Genomic DNA, 14,924 nt, shown 5'->3' with positions numbered 1-14,924 from the left:
ATGTAATGAATGAGGTGAAAACGCTCACTTTTTCCAGCTTCGACAGTGTTGAAAATTTCATCTCGCTCCTGTGAGCAACTTGAAAGGAGGGAAATCCAACAGCGCCTGATACACCAACTGGTGTGCCACTTCCCATCTGTTATGAGTGGAACTTACTTCACTTGAAAGTAAAATCATCAAGCTGACTTCTCATTTAGACTAATTTCAGTTGCATCCTGATTTGGAATGGATATCACTGTTCCTTCAATGTCTCTATGTCAAAATCCTGGAACTTGATTACTTCTCGCATTATGGATAGACCAATCACCGCATGACTGCAGCAGTTCAAGAAAGCAGCTCACCATCATCATTTCCAGTGCAATTAGGGATAGGCAATATATTCTTGCTCATCCAGTGATATTTGCATCCAATGAATGATCTCTTTAAAAAAATGATGCTTTCATATCAATTTGTAACTAAAGACCATGTTTAGATTAGATTCCCTACAGTGTGGAAACAGGCCCTTCAGCCCAGCAAGCCCACACCGACCCTCCAAACAGTAATCCACCCAGACCCCTACCTGATATTTATCCTGACTATTGGCAACTTAGCATCTAACCTGCACAACTTTGGACTGTGGGAGGAAACCAGAGCAGCTAGAGGAAACCCACACAGACACAGGGAGAATGTGCAAGCTCCACACAGACTGTTACCTGAAGCAGGAATTGAACCCTGGTCCCTGGCACTGTGGGGCAGCAGTGCTAACCACTGAGCCACCATGCCACCTCAATTTTTGACTGGGGCAAAGACCTGTCTTCCTACGGTTGATTGTACAAATGCTGGACATGTATTCCAGTTCCTATCAGAAATTACTTCCACAGAGTAGTGTTAAAAACTTGAGAGGCAAAGTTTGTTTTGGCTTGAAGTGGATTTATTGTCGATGGATCTGTCTCACTTTGTACTGGAGCAGCTGTTCCAACTGTATGTCCCCTATCTTGAGACCCATCAACTTCTGTACAAGAGCTGTCTTCTTTTTCATGTGCCCCATACCCTCTGAACTCACTCCCAAATCGGGCTTTTGCCTGAATGTCGATTTTCCTGCTCCTCAGATGCTGCCTGACCTGCTGAGCTTTTCCAGCACCACTCTAATCTTGGCCCTAATCTCCACCATCTGCAGTACCCATTTTTGCCACACAAACAAATGAGCCAGGAGCAGCCACTCAGCTCCTTGTAGCCAATCTGCTTTTTAACAAGATCATAGCTAATCTGACTACTCCACGCTCCCATTTCTTCCCACCCTCACACAATTTCATCTCCTTATCAATAGTATTTCTACTTCTGTCTTTAATATATTCAAATATATTCTGCTTCCACTGCCTTCTGAAGAAGTGTGTTTGAAAGACTCTTGAGCCTTTGTAAGAAAATAATCCTCCTCTGCTCCATCTTAAATGGGCAACCCATTAGTTTTAAACAGAGGCCCCCTAGTTTTAGAATCTTCCAGAAGGGAGAATCATCATTTCCACGTGCACTTTGTCAAGACCTGTTAGGATCTTGTATACTTTGATCAAGTTACCTATTAATCTTTTAAACTTCAGTGGATACAAGTCTAGTCTGTTATGTCTTTCCTCATAAGATAACCCACCCTTAGTGTATTAGTGTAGTAAACCTTCTCTGAACAACTTTCTAAATATTTACAACTTTCTTTAAATTATGACACCAATACTGTACTCAATCCACCAGATGTGATTTCACCAGTACCCTCTATACCAGAAGCATCACCTCCCTCCTGTTTTCGCCTGTCCAAACCACCTAACCACTGAGCCACCATGCCACCTCAATTTATGACTGGGGCAAAGACCTGTCTCCGTACAGTTGATTGTACAAATTTGACAAACCACCTATTTCAGGTATTAGTCTGACTAATCCTCTCTGATGCTTCTAACCATTTATATTCTTCCTTCATTAAGGAGATCAATGTTATTCTCAGTACTTTACTCAAGTTCCTCTCTTGCTTTTATATCCTACTTTGCAGCCATTTCTAGAAAGCTACTCTGAACGCTGTAGTGAAAGCAAAAGTAAAATGCCTGTTCAATTCATCTGGCATCTCCTTATTTTCCCTGATGAATTTCACAGGTTCACTTTCCATAGGGTCAATATTCATCTTGTTAATATTATTCTTTGCTAATTATCTATAGAAACTCCTAATGTCTGGTTTTCTGTTTCTAGTTAACTTTGTCATGCTTAATTTTTCCTACCTTGTTGGTATTTTTGTTATTCTTCACTGTATTTTATATTTTGCCCAATCTTCTAACCTGCCATCCATCTTTATGTAATTATGTGGTGTTGTTCCTTTTAAGTTTAAACATTTTTTTCATGTTTTTGAATTAACCACCTCATCGATGAGAGAGAACGTCTGCTTTGACCTATGTTCCCACAAAAGTGCTAAATTATTTATCCTCTGGATCCAAACGAGCTAACAATGTAAACAGTTCTCTCTCCTCAGGCATTGTTGCTATTTCTATCAAAATTGTTGGTATTATTGTCTCACTCACTTCAAATCAAAATCCATCTTAAAGCCTCTTGTCTTTGAAAAAACTCTTCCCACATTTCCAGTCCTCCATCCCAGTTTCTGTACAAAGTCTTTGAATGTATTGTTCTATTTCCTCCTGCATTACCCTTCCGAATCATTGCAAGACAGGACAGAATCCTGTACTATATCCCCATCGCTTCCAGCATCCTGTGGTTTTTAATGGCAGAATGGAACAATCAGGTAGGAAGGTGGTGGGATAGCAGACCTTCACCCTCAAGAAACCCCTTGGACAGCCTCCCACCCCATCGCCAATTGAAGCCTTCAAGTGGTCAATTAACATCCATTTATGGGCTTTATCCCACCTCAACACAGCAGTGAGCAAGAGTTTACCATATAAGATGCACAAAAATGAATCAATTTAAGGTATTCAATGGTGATTAAAACATTGACTTCAAACAAAGTGAGAAATGCTGAGAGCTAAGATAAGTACATGACAAAGAAATGTTTGGAGGGAAATGGGTCAAGTGGTATTAGTCCAGCTTGGGATTAAGGTTGGCATGGGCTGATTGGACCAAAGAGTCTGTTTCCATGCTCTATGATGCGACTGTCTTCCCCCACCTCCCCGCCCTCCTCCCACCTCTCCCAATTATCCCAAGCACACACTTTCCCCTCCTGCCATCACTCAATGATATCCAGCATCAGTGTGAAGCCTTGGATGAGCATGATACCAACAGCAGCCATTACCTCTCCAATGAGGCAGGAGTTCTGTCGCTAGGAATCTTGATCCTACGGATAGCAATGTTGCTGGCCTCCCAACTCCATGGAGAAGAAGCAATGTGATGTACTTGCCAGATCTGCAGCCAGTGGCCAAGTCCCCTGTCACCTCCACAAGATTCCAACCATGTTTCTGCCTCATCAACAAATCAAAACACTAACTGAAGTCACATTGACATTCTTTCTGACTCAACATGTTTCATTGTTCCTTTTCTGTCTTCTTAATCTATCAATATTTTGGATACGTTTACACCATCCTCCTCATTTACTCATTTTCTACTTTTACAGTTTGATAAGACTGTAAAAGTTTAATTATCCTCTTAGCTAGAGCTAACACATCTGTCTCCCTTCCCAACTAACCAGCCTTCTTCTCACCCTACACCAACTGTTAATCTTCCCCTCTCCCTCATTCACATGCTACCATTTGGCAATATCATCCACAGACATGGATCCAGCTAAACTTTGAGAAGATTAATGTTGGTGAGAACTTCTTTCTCTTGGGAATTGCAGATTACAGACATATACCTGTATGTGAGTGTAAACTGTCGATTTTAGAGAGTAGCATTGGTATGATGCATGAACATTACCACTATGACTGAGCATTTAAATAGGTTATCACACATCAGTAAGACTGCAGGTAGATGCAATATTAAGCCCAAGTTTGAAGAAACCTGAACTGGTTTTGCATCAGGTTAAATGCCAGCTTAGATTTTCTCGAGGTGAATAAAAATGGAAAAGGAACCACTCTTCTACACAGCAGCATACGGTGGGAACAGTTGTCTTAAAGATTTAATTTTGGATGTGTCTTTTAAGACTATATTTATAGAACATGGTGACAGAATTCATAACCACTGGGAGTAATCTCTTACCGTATGCGTACTGTAAACAGATAGTTTTGCAGACAAAGCTGCTAACTGCTAGGCCTCATTAGTACAGCTTCTGTAGAGATTACTGGCAACACAAACGGAGTTAAACATGCCTTTTGGCACATTGCTACTATCATCAAACCAACAGCACATTGACATTGACAAGGCTTCACTTCCTGTCCATGGGAGCGACTTTCTGGAGGCAATGTTTTTTAGTCTTTTTGTTTCCATCATTTTCATCTCGATACAGTTGAAGGAAATCATTTCCATTGGTTGAAGCGGGGGGGGGGGGGGGGGGGTGTCAAGATGAAAGGGTTTAACCTTAAACTTCAAGCTAGCCTGTTCAGGATTGACATCACAAAGTGGCTCTTCATATAAAGGCTGGTGGAAATACGAAGCAGTCTTTGCTTATTTGCAGTTGGATGTAACGTAGAGGTACAGACTTCAGCTTGGAAATTACTCGGTGCTGTCACTTTAGCAACAGGATATATACTGCACATCTGTCAGTTGCTGGCTGTCTGACATGAGTGGGATATGAAACAGAAAGATGACTGAAATGTGAGAAGTAGCAGCTGAGTCTGGGGATATCTGCACACAACCCATAAAAGCACACAGATTCAGTTCTGTGCTGTATCTTTATAGTACAAAGCCAAGTTCCTCTTATTACACTCAGTATGGGGCTAATTTTAACCAATGTCACTTGGTGTGCAGGTGACTTGAATTGTTTGACTGACGAGTTAACAGCCCAATCAATTTTGCTTCATGATTGATTTCACTTCACATTGATTACAGTTGGAAGTAAAATGTGCAACAGGGAATCTGTGTTGTCAGCCTAACTACAGCCGGTGGAATAGATTAAAACTGACTCTGTGTCTCTTGCATCTTCAAGCCTATACTGTTACCTGCATCAGATAATGCATCCAGTGCAAAAACATTCAAATGAACTAATTACAGGAGTTTGTTTTTATAAACACACAGTGGAGATGCTTTTGTTATGTTACAACTGAGAGAAAAGAACAATGAAGTATCCCTTTAAACAACTTTTAGAAAATCCAAAAATGAAAGCTTTGCTTGTATTAACATCACCATCTCAAGGGCAAATAAGGACAGCTAATAAATGCTGGCCCAGCCAACGATGACCACATCCCATGGGTGAACAAAAAAAAAGCAGTGGAGCAGACATTGATGGCTGGATGGTCTAGCCCTGTTGGAAGGTAGTGGTGAGGGAGAAAGGGAAAGGAGAGGGGAAGACCTTGTGGAAATTAGGGGAGGAGGAATTCTCTAATGTGCCCAAGGAGGCCGCAAAGGAGGTCACTCCACCTCACTTGCCCACCACCAGTTTGTGCAGCTAAAAGCCACAGGACCTCCCATAATTTCTAGGCTTTCCGTCAGCTGCTGATAAAATTCCCATGCAGCAGGATGAGATGCTCAAGTAGTCTCTAATTACCTACTACAGCTCAGCGAGCAAACCTACACCCTATACCTACTTAGAGTCATAGAGACATACAGCATGGAAACAGACCATTCGGTTCAACTTGTCCATGCTGACCAGATATTCTAAATTATTCAAGACGCATTTAGACAATAGACAATAGGTGCAGGAGTAGGCCATTCTGCCCTTCGAGCCTTCACCACCATTCATTATGATCATGACTTATCTCCATAACCCTTGATTCCACAATTCTTGAGAGCTCTATCCAACTCTTTCTTAAACGAATCCAGAGATTGGGCCTCCACTGCCCTCTCGGGCAGAGCATTCGACACACCCACCACTCTCTGGGTGAAGAAGTTTCTCCTCATCTCTGTCCTAAATGGCCTAATTTGCCAGCACTTCGTCCATTTTCCTCTAAACCTTTCTTATTCATGTATCTATCCAGATGCCTTTTCAATGTTGTAATTGTACCAGCCTCCACCACTTCCTCTGGCAGCTCATTCCATACACGCACCACCCTGTGTGAAAAAGTTGCCCCTTAGGTCCCTTTCAAATATTTCCCCTCTCACCCTAAACCTATTCCTTCTAGTTCTGGACTCCCCCAGTCAGGGTAAAGACCTTGTCTATTTACCCTATCATGATTTTATAAACCTCTAGAAGGTCACCCCTCAGCCTCCGAGTCTCCAGGCAAAACAGCCCCAGCCTATTCAGCTTCGTCCTATAGCTCAAACCCTCCAATCCTGGCAACATCCTTGTTAAGCTTTTTTGAATCCTTTCAAGTTTCATGACCTCCTTCCTATAGCTGGGAGACCAGAATTGCACACAATATTAAAGTCTTCAATTGATCCAAGTTCTGACAGGACACTGACTGCTCTCCATTCCTCATGTGGGGGTGGGTGAGAGAGTCAGAGGTGCGTATTTATATAAGACAGTACCTGAAAGGATTATCTGACATCCAAAGGTAATCTCCACCCATCAGTACATAAAGAACTGCTAGTGGAAATAATCTCATTCTCCTGCAGATACTCCATGTGTCCTAATCAGTTCCCAGACTGACATTCTTCACGTTAATAAATTGTATCTATAGTACTAATGTATACTTACCTTGTGTCTGATATCTTGCAGACAACCATTTAATGTATGGATGCAGTGTGAAGAGCTGATAAGTGAAATGTAATAAAAAAATTCTGCTTAAACAGACTAAGATTATCTTGCAAAAATGGAAAGAACTGTGGATGCTGGAAATCAGAAACAAAAACAGAAATTGCTGGAGAAGCTCAGCAGGTCTGGCAGCATCTGTGGAGAGAAATCAGAGTTAACATTTCAGGTCCAGTGGTCCTTCCTCTGAAATAACAGTCACTTATTGTCTTATGTCAGTTAACCATTTAAGGCAATACCTGTATTATGCAACAATAGGCATAGTGCCCAATTGAATTTTACACACTCTTCCCAACTTCAGGACCACCAGTGGAATGTGTAAGCTCCAGTTCTAGACTTTCACTTCAGTATTACTAATGAATTTAAGTTCTGCCAGTAGAACCCATTTCTTTGATCATTAATTCAGACTTTGGATTACTCCATAAAATTATCTCAACACTTGCTGGGATATGTCACAGGGATGGATTCTCAAACAGGCTCCACACAGAGACATTTATATGAAAGAAAACAAAACAAAACAAGCAGCACAGAAATAATTTTAGAACTGAATGTAAAATATAAATTTTAAAGTGATCTAATCAAATTGTAATGAGACTTTATACAGTAATGTTCAAACAAATAGCCCTCGAGAAGGAGAAATAAATAAAATTTGACGAGGATAAGACATTAATCATTTGCAAGCTAAAGTAAGCCTTTTTTTTCCAATTGGATCAAATGAGCCAGTAGTGTCAAGAATCTGGGACAGTTTTATGAAACGATTTTGAACTTGTCAACCCAGATTTATTTATTTATTCCCATCTGTGTCCAGACTAAGCAGTAAGATAATTAGGAATGATTTAACTTCTGAAATATTTTGTCAAAATGGGGTATATGGGAGTCCAATATGAAGAGAAGTTCAGGTTTGTTGCAGTTGTGGATTAGGAATGATTGATGGTGCTGTTGGATACCTGACATTAGGTCTCTTTCCTTGACCACTAAAATCTTTCACCTTGAATGCAAAGTTAACAAATGAGCCAGGTTGTGGTCTTCCATCACATCTATTATCACCATGTCAGAAGTGGGAGGTGAGTTGAAGACATAATGAGACTTGCAGCTAATAGTTTAGTTCATAGAAACATAGAATCCCTGCAGCACAGAAAGAGGCCATTCAGCCCATTGAGTCTACACTGACCCTCCAAAGAGCATCTCAACCAGACCTAGCCCCTGCTCCATTTACCATGGCTAGTCCACCTAGCCTGCATACACATGCACACTATGGGACAATGTAGTATGACCAATCCACCTAACTGCATATCTTTGGACTGTGGGAGGAAACCAGAGCACCTGGAGAAAACCCACGCGGACACAGAGAGCACGTGCAAACTCCACACAGACAGTTGCCCAAGGATGGAATTGAACCTGGGTCTCTGGCATTGCAGTTCACAGCAATAGTATTTTGTTAGTAGCACAACCAGAAATGGTAATGTCACCAAAAGCTGCTTGAAAACTGTCAGATCTAAGATAATGGGACAGAAAGTATAAGAATGCACCTGATTTCCTCTGTGTTAACTTTTTTTTCAATGTGTAATCTACTATTTTTAAAATTATTAATTCGGAATGACATCACCAGAAAGGCTCGCATTTGTTGCTCATCCCTAATTGCCCTTGTAATAATATCCAAATGCAGTTAAATGTCAGCCACTTGTTATGGTTCTGGAGTCACATGTAGTCCAGAAAAGGAAAGGATGGCAGATTTCTTTCAATAAAATGGACGTGACTGAACAAGATGGTTTTTTTGACAATTCAGATTAACTTAATATTTCAGATTTTATTAACTAAGTTTAAATTCTACCAACTGTCATGGTGAGATTAGAGCTTTTATCCCAAGGGCATTAACTTGGAGCTTTGGATTACAAATATTTTCCCTAATACAATATTCCCACTGTCTGCCCAAATGTTTTCTATCAAATGCCAATTGAACTTTGTGCTGATTTGTTAAATTTCTGATTTGTAGAAGTTTTTGTCAACAGCAGCTGCACAATTACAGATCATATTTTCTCACAGGTTATTACGTTTGGAATATTCAAGAAAATTATGTTGTGATTTTCAAATTACGATCTCATCTCTTGTACTTTGCTATTTTATGAAGACACTTCCATTTTTCGGAGTTTGAAGGCAAGTGAAACTTTGAAAGTCCAAAAGTGTGCAGACTTTTACTTTTTTTTTAGTTGGAGATCATGAAATTCTGGACACTACTTTTAAAGTTATTTATTGGAACTCTCACATTTGAAGCTAACTGCATGATTTTCAGAAAGTCATGGGCATCTAAAGCTGTGACAGATGACTTAACTAGTATTTGGTGTTGTTTGGAATTCTGCTCTTGCACAGTCTGCACAGGGAAGTCGCCTAGCTCATCCTGTTCCAACTTTATTGAAAAATCTTTAGAGAATCCTGTATTTTAGCTTAAAAAAACTGATGCAGTTTTCTCCCAAGATGCTTCCAGAAGAATTCCTCTCAACATCTCCTGAATGGATTTCATCAGAAAACAGCCTAGTGACAACTGCCTGCACCGAGTGGCAACTGCATATGTCAACCACTTATGTCTGCCAAGTCTTAAGACTGGAAGCTATCTCAAACATTTCATACCATTTCTTTATTTTTCTTGGACTTATTTCCCAAAGGATTTTCTTTTCAGGCAGTTGACCTCTAGAGAGACAGTTTTCTTAATGTGTGTGTGTGTGTGCATTTTTCTTTAGAAGAGTATATCTTTATACTGTCATATTTCAAATCATTAAATGATTGTAGGTCCAAAAGTGGATATCTAAATTGATCCACAGCCAGAGAAATCAGACCTGACAGATATTTAGCCAAATGAAATAAAACAACAGTTATTGGTTACAGAGAACAGTTGAAACCAAGATTAAAGTAGTTACAAAGGTTCAATAGGGGTGCCAGTTACAACCAACCTGTGCATTGGGAGAAGAATCAATCAGACTTTCTGTCACCTTGACTGCATGACTTACACCTCGCAACATGGCAACACAACCCCATTGAATGATTTGAGCCTAGATCATAATCCCATTGGCCAAAGGCCACAAAAAATTCTGGAAGGTCTGGTGCAAGGGAGGATAAGAATGCATACACTTGGAAGCCAGCTCCTCAGCAAAGACTTGCAAGGAAGACCTCTGGAAAGACTCATGGCAGAGGACCATGTGGCAATCCAAGAAGGCCTGACCTGTGAGATCCAACATCATGGAAAATCACCAGCCCTACATTGAAGAGGAAGGTGATTCCTGCTGACCAGTTCAAACATGTGGAATGTTGTGGATAATATTCTTTCTCAGATGGACAGAGCTAGATAGGGAGTAATTATTGTGGGAGTTTTGGCAATGCTCAAGTAGTATTTTTAATAAGGAATATTCTGTTAAAAAAATCAAGTTGAACCACAAATTGAATTTTGTGACCCTTTGTCCTCCTCACTGACTTGAAGGAGCACTTGGGAACGTGTTTTTAATACATAAACTGGTCAGCATCTAAAGCATAGACAATTGAGTACCAAGGTGAAATAACTGCACAGAGGCTGGTATCCCATCACTAAGTCACCCTATATTTACATGGGCTCTGACCAGCCAGTTCAAGGCCAGTCTCCAGACAGAGGAGACTCTCTGAACTTCCTGTTTATATCTGTTAGCCAGAGCTCCACGTTAATAACCCCAATCAAGGATGTCATAGTCAATACAATCTTGCTGTAATTCCAATCACTACATCAGGTTTGCATCTTTACTGAGTAAATCAATAGTTACAGTGTGTATTGAAGAAATCTGGCTTCTTTTGAGTTCTGAAACAGAAAGATGAGCCATCTTATTGGCCATATCAATGATTGGGTAAAACATTTTTTTTTAAGATAAGTTGTGACTCATGAATTTTGGAACTCAACAGAAAGTACCCTCTTCCCACCTCAGTCATAACAATAGAACGATTGTTATAAGATCAGTACCACAATCACAAAGCATTTGTTATGTTTCTAAATCAATCAATGCATCTATAGCCACTTTAGTGAGCTTATCTTCAGTACACTGTCTTTTATAGTCCACCTCAGTCTTTATCATTAGTTTTAAAGATACAATCTGCCTGACAATGTTGACTGCTCAAATTTTACTTTTTGTACTTTTACCTTTTTCTCTTAACTTTTCAGCATTTAGTTCGGTCCATTGAAATGAACAGCAAATAAATCATTCTGATTTTTGTGAAGTCAAACTCCCCACAGAGGGCCCTAAAAAATGAATTAACTCAGCATGTTGTAAAAGTGATGGCAATCCAACCTGGATCTTATCTCCTTTCTTGGCATCACACCCCACTAAATCAGGAAAATGCTTTATTTCTTTCTTGAATGCTGGATTTGATTTGTATTCAGTGCCCTACTAACCTACTGCATCAGTCATTAGATTTAAATGCCATGTAATTAATGTATAAATCATACATGGCTTTAAACTGCCTATGTTTAATATCCTGTCACTCTGACCAAAATGTGTTCATCCTTCCGAAAAATTTAATATCTCCTCCTCAGTCCAGTAACAACAAAGTCTGACTTTGAATCGTGGTAAGAGTAAAGAAAATGGAAACTTGATTGTGTTCTACATTTTTTTTTGGTTGTGTTTTTCTTTTAACTTTAAATTTACTGCTTTCATCCAGGTTTAGGCATCAATATAGAAGATCTCCACTGGAGAGCAGATGGAGTTAGTTACTTAAGAACACCAGTTAGATGAACTAACTCAGATTATATAAATGCATGCATCAAAGTATTGAGTGTAAGTGGGAACAGAGCGCTGGGAGTTGGGTGAGTGCAGAAGGTGCTTTTTTTCTTATATCTAACGTCACCACCAACCAAGAATTGCTTCCTACTGTACTGCAGAGGCAGAGTTTGCTGCCTATTTAGTAAATGTTGGGTGTGTGTTGCTGGAAAAGCACAGCAGGTCAGCAGCATCAGAGGAGCAGGACAATCAACGTTTCGGGCTAGATCCCTTCATCATTAATCAATGATTCCCAATGAAGGGCTCCAGCCCAAAATGTTGATTTTCCTGCTCCTTCGATACTGCATGACCTGCTGTGCTTTTCCAGCAACTCACTCAACTCTGATCTGTAGCATCTGCAGATCTCACTGTCTAACATATCTGGTAAGTGGCTGGTGTCTTTTCTCTTCCTAAAGTTAAAGCAATATAGGATCTCATGGTAAGGTTAATAAAATATATAAAAGTAAAAATGAAAATTTGACTAAAATAATTTCGACATATGCAAGATGATAGGATAGGTGATGTGTCGTGGCTGCAGAATGTGGGAGCTCCAGAATGCCAGTGTGACACAGGACAAACATGTCTGCAGTGAACGCTAGTGACTTGAAAAGCTTTGTCTCATCCATTGAGCTGAAGTCTGTGCTGCAGACAATGCAATACAGAAAGGAGATTGAAAAATACCTGAATGTTTTGAAGAGGAAGCCACTCCCTTAAGATCAGTTCTTCTGATTTGGTCAGTAGTTTGAGACGGGGAAGTATGGGTGAGAGTGAGACAGGTAATGGAACCCAGAGGGCAGGAGTACGAGACTCTCAGCAGTCCTTTGTTGGATTTGTTAGCTCATCCACCTTGCAGCCTGTAGTTACATCCAAACAGAGAAATCCTCAAACCTCTCTCCATCTGAAAAGATTAACGCTTAATTTTTAAACATTTTCTCTTAGTTCTATTCTCACCCACAATAGTAACCATCCTTCCCAAGTCCACCTTGTGAAGGTCAATCAGGATCCTCTAAACTTCAATAAATTACCCCTAGTTTTTTTTTTAAAACTCAGGTGAAAGCAATCCCAGTCTGTCCAACCTTTCCTCATAAGACAATCTTCTTATTCTATTATCAACGTAGTAAACTTTCTCTTAACCTGCCTCCGAGACATTTACATTCTTCCTTAATAAAGTGATCAGTGTTTAGCATTGCTGTTTCAAAGTGCCAGAGTACTGAGTTCAATTCCAGCCTTAGGCAACTGTCTGTGTGGAGTTGGCACGTTCGCCTGGTGTCTGCATAGGTTTTATCCGGGTGCTGTCTCACAATCCAAAGATATGCAGGTTAGTTGAATGACCGTGCTGGATTGTCCATGGGAAATGCAGAGTTACACAGCCGGGGTAGGCAGGCAGGTCTGGGTGAGATGCCCTTTGGAGGCTTGGTTTAGATTCAACAGGCCAAATGGTTGAATGTAGGGATTCTATGAACATACCCAAAACTGTACACAACGTTTGATATGTAGTCTCACAAATACCCTGTATTACTGAGACATAGCATCCTTATATTTGGGGGAGAAAAGTTATTTTTAGAAGTTCAATTTGTCTTATAATAAAGGCTAATATTCTGTTAGCCTTCCTGATTATGTACTGTACCGGCACACTATCCTGTTGTGATTTGAGACTTAAACATCTAGATCCCTCTTTACCTCAGAATTTTGTAGCTGTTTTCTACTTAAATAACACTTTGTGGTTTCATTCTTCCTGTCAAATAGAACAACTTCACTTTCTGACATTAAACTCCATCTGTTGGGGTTTAGCGTTGTTACTTATTTAATTCAGTCTGCATCATTGTTATGTCATCTTCAAAACATACTTTCCAACTATCATTCTGTCATCTGTAAATTTACCCATCATGCTTTCTACCCTCTCAACCAAGTCATTGACCTAAATTGGAGAAAGTTGAGGGCCCAGTACCGAACCCTGTGGGACACCCTCCTTTACCTCATTCTGCCAGTCTGAGAAAGAGTCATTTGTGTGTACTTCACAGAAGTTAGAAAGATACTTAAAGAACGAAACTAAAAGTTTTGTATCTGAATTCATACAGTATTTCAAACAAGACAGATAAACTGATAATGCAAATGAAAATAATGAAGTACATTCTGATATACAAGCTGACCAGACAATTAGATAGGGTAGACAGTGAAAGTCTTTTTCCTAGGATGATGACGTCAGTTTGTATGAGAGGGCATAGCTACAAATTGAGGGGTGGTAGATTTAAGACAGATGCCAGAGGCAGGTTCTTTACTCAGAGAGTGGTAAGGGCGTGGAATGCCCCACCTGCCAATGTAGTTAACTCAGCCACATTAAGGAGACTTTAACAATCCTTGGATAAGCACATGGATGATGATGGGATCGTGTAGGGGATGGGCTTGGATTAGTTCACAGGTCGGCACTACATCAAGGGCCGAAGGGCCTGTTCTGTGCTGTACTGTTCTATGTTCTATTATAGAGACCTGTCCGCAGAGTACCACACATTGAGTCCTGAATATTGAAGAGCACATGACATTTCAGAAGGACAAGGCCTGAGAAAAAGAAAGAGGAGTGGCTCTGCTATTTAACAATAGTATTATCACAAAGGGAAAGGATGACTTAAGTTTAAGCAACTTGTATGGAGAAGTAGTTTGAGTTGAGATGTGAAAGGATACAAGCATTTAGGTATGCCTTCTAACTGTGACCACATGGTTGGACAGAGTATAAAGGAAGTATATACTTTGAGAAGAAGTATAAAGAAGAAATAATGGTAGCTTATCAGTAAGATATGGCAATAATCATAGGGGTGTTATAGACTGGAAAAATCAGACAAATGTTGCCTAAATGAGGAGCTCATTGAAGTTTATAGATTTTCCCCTCCTTACCCAACATTTACAGCTAAACTTGCTTGGTTTCCCATACAGTATGAGTCTACAATCCCATCCCTACCATGGGTAAAATATTAGGGCTGATGGAATGAGGCCTATAAGCGAACAGTAATGGATCTTTAAGACTTCACTAAGTCCTAAGGTAGATGAGCTACCCAATGTATACCTGAACTTACTGTAATATTTCACCCAGCTCTGCGTCAGGTAGGTAGGTAGCAGGGAGACCACTAACACTTTCAAACAAACAGAAGAGGTATGGGAAGTAGCGGCCACAAGGACTGTTAATAAAGCTTTCTGCACTGTCTTATAGATTTTTGAAATTGTATTTTTTACCTTAAATATTATGGAGTAGTTTTTTTTATCATCACTGTCCAGGAGATATCACATTGAAGATAGCTGGCACCCCTCTCAAAAACCTGCCATCCTTTATTTGTTTGAACTCCATGAAATGCAAATCAGAGGCTTCTACATACGGTGAGGGGTGGGGATCTGTGCCCTCAGAGTGTTTCCTGCCTATTAATGAA

This window comes from Hemiscyllium ocellatum, chromosome 25 (assembly GCF_020745735.1).
Source record: "Hemiscyllium ocellatum isolate sHemOce1 chromosome 25, sHemOce1.pat.X.cur, whole genome shotgun sequence".
NCBI classification, from domain to species: Eukaryota; Metazoa; Chordata; class Chondrichthyes; order Orectolobiformes; family Hemiscylliidae; genus Hemiscyllium; species Hemiscyllium ocellatum.
Note: the sequence above shows the minus strand (reverse complement) of the source record.